Raw genomic sequence first — 3,404 nt, 5'->3', positions numbered from 1 at the left:
AAAAAAAAAAAAAAAAAACAGTAGCCAGCATCCAAATCACCTGGAGGCTTGTTAAAACATATTTCTGATTCAGGAGGTCTGGGGTGGTGCCTGGGAATGTGCATTTCCCACAAGCTCCCAGGTGATGTTGGTGCTGCTTGTTTGGGGGAATCACACTGTGAGAACCACTGCACTAGATGACCATCTTAGGTCATGCTTGTGTGATATGAAAATTCAACTGACTTCTTGCAGGCTTTTTACTGTGTTCTGCAGGAGGATGGTTTTGCTGGGTTATAAGGGAAAATGCAAGTTAGGAGGGACTCTGGCACCCACAGATAAATTGACCTCTTCAGGCGTAATATGCCCTGACCATGTTCACATTTTTATCTGTCCTCTCTATATTGTCTCTTCTCTATTTCTTATTCCTCTCAAGTGTACATTTTTCCTCAAAATTTATATGAATTCAGTCATCTTCCTCAACACAGGTTTTCTTCTTTTCCTCTTTTCTCCAGGTTTCCTTTTCCATAGGAAATAAATGTAGGAATAAATGTAAGCTCAGTTTCATTCTGTATTCAAAAGAATTAATTAGGTATAGCCATATAGTGTTTTATGATGCTGTGTTTGTAATGACCCATGGCACTAGAGCCCTTAATTTAAGATTGTATAGCATGAAGCATTTTGTGAGCACTTGGATATGGATTTTCTTTTGTGAGAAAAAAGCAAACTACTTCACCAAAGATTGAACTAGCACAATTTAAGATTTTGGGTGTATTACTCTATAAAGTCCTTTGTATTACTATTTGTATAACTAAAGACAGTCAAAGGTATTTTTGAAAATTACTAAACCACAATTTTTTGGCCACTAATATTATGCATGATATAGCTTTGCAGGTGTGACAATACTGAGATTTTTAAAATCAATTATTTCTTTAAACTTTCTAGAAAATTTAAAAGATCAGTTTTTGATCAGAGATTCTTATCGTTGTAAATACTAGGTATTCCCAGGGATAGTGACACACACACAAGCACTTACACAAACACAGGTACATTCCCCAAATTAAATCACCCTTGGGAGAGTCTGTTAAACAATGCCCTTGTATGATATTGAAAAGAGATGCCAACTGCCTTTTTGCCTTATTTCAATGTCGTCAATATTGTTACTTAACATATATCAAAAACAGTTAGTTTGAGTGAGACAAAAGTTTCCTATGGAAAATTAAACTTTATTTAGTAAATCGAGTACATCCTTGAACACTCTGAATGTTAAGCTGAAGTTTCTAATGGCCACAAATGTATATGTGCAGGATGAGCTGGAAACTTAAGGGTCTTCAGAAATAAAGGTTAATTAGCTTGTATAGTAACTATCAACATATGAGGATTAGGGTTGTGGATTATGAATATAAGAACAGATGCATTTGTATGAATGAGAGAGTTCTAATAACAAATTTGTATGACTGTGTGACTGAGTCATTGGAAATAAGAAAAGGAGTGAAGAATTCAAAGCTGCGATTTATGAATACTCAGATATACAGTTAAAGAATTAAGGAAGACTATGGTTATAAATATTTGGAGAAGACAGAATATAGAAATGGGTAAGGACACTGGCAACAATGTATTTATGTCTCATGGAAGTGAGAACATATACGTGCATATACCTTTGGGTACCTGTACAGATACAATAATTATAACAATACAATTTGATAGGTGCTGTTGTAGAGTTGTGTTTAGGAAGTAGTGGGAGGGTTTCCAGCTCAATAGTACTGAGGAGTATATGTAGCAGTAAACAAGGACAATGATTATGAAGAGATGATCAGCAAACTAAATATTACAAGGGATAGATGGAAGGATCAAAACACATGGCTATTTGATGAACAAAACAAACCAGAGATTGATGCAGTCGTGAGTTACACACAAAGGTCCCACGTGAAAAGACATTAACTGAAGATCTGTTCAAAGCATGCTGTTCCAGTCAGCCCCACCACCGTTCTCTCTCACGCTCACTCCTCATGCAGAGCAGTTGGCAGCCAAGTACATACCTGGAAGCAAAACAAATGAAACCGGTACTGCCCTGTAGGACAACAATCAAATTGACTCGGAACATTAAGAGTTCTTCTAGGGGTTGGCACCCCTACATAAAGCTCTCCTCATTTAGGTATTCAGCAAGTCCCATCTTAAGGGTTAACTCCACTTACAATGCTCACATCTAATTTTCTCATTTTCAGGCTCCACTTAAGTAACCAGCTTTCACAATTCAGCTACCCCTCCAAGGTAAAATATCAGGTCTGTAAAAAATCAGTCCTGTCTTTACAAAAGCAGAGGAATTTGTGCTCCTAAAATTATAATTATTGTCTAAAATTATAAAAGTTGCATTGGAGGGCTTCCCTGGTGGCGCAGTGGTTGAGAGTCCGCCTGCCGATGCAGGGGACACGGGTTCGTGCCCCGGTCTGGGAAGATCCCACATGCCGCGGAGCGGCTGGGCCCGTGAGCCATGGCCGCTGGGCCTGCGCGTCCGGAGCCTGTGCTCCGCAACGGGAGAGGCCACAACAGTGAGAGGCCCGCGTACCGCAAAAAAAAAAAAAAAAAAAGTTGCATTTGAGTTAAACAATATTTAAATTGATAGACAATCATAATACAATCTCTCGAAAAGATATTCTGGTAAATGTTGTCAACAAGGACAATACTGGTTATGGAAGGGATGGTGAAGTAACACAGTCAGAGATATTAGGTATTCACATTTCTTATGACTCCAATAAAAATAGAAGTAGAGTTTTAATAATGTTTTACAAATGTAGAAGGAGAGATAATAGAAGAAACAGATATGAAAAATACTATAATTATCAAACTGTATGAAGAAAATTTCAAAAGAGATGAAAGGATGTTGAAAGACAAATTCTTTTTTTAAATTATTGAAATATAGTTGAGGTACAATATTAGGTTAGTTTCAGGTTGACTCCATAGTGATTTGACATTTGCATACAGTATGAAATGATCACCATGGTAAGTCTTGTAACTGTATGTCCCCATATAAAGTTAATAAATTATTATTAACTACGTGCCTAATAGCAAAGGAATAGAAGGGAAATGGCAAGATTTCATTTTTTTAAATGGCTGAGTAATATTCCATTGTGTATATATATCACATCTTTATCCATTTATCTATTGGTAGACATTTCAGTTGCTTCCATCTTTGATATTGCAAATAATGTTGCAATGAATGTTGGGATGCCTATACCTTTTTGAATCAGTGTTTTTGTTTTCTTTGGGTAAACATCGAGAAGTGAAATTGCTGGATCATATGGCAGTGCTGCTTTTAATTTTTTGAGGAACCTCCATGCCGCTTTTCATAGTGGCTGTACCAATGTACCATTCCACCCGCACTTGAGATCCATTTCCTCTACATCTTCACCAACACTTGTTATTTGTTG

The sequence above is a fragment of the Physeter macrocephalus genome, chromosome 18 (assembly GCF_002837175.3).
Source record: "Physeter macrocephalus isolate SW-GA chromosome 18, ASM283717v5, whole genome shotgun sequence".
Lineage (NCBI taxonomy): Eukaryota > Metazoa > Chordata > Mammalia > Artiodactyla > Physeteridae > Physeter > Physeter macrocephalus.
This window is presented reverse-complemented; position numbering follows the sequence as displayed.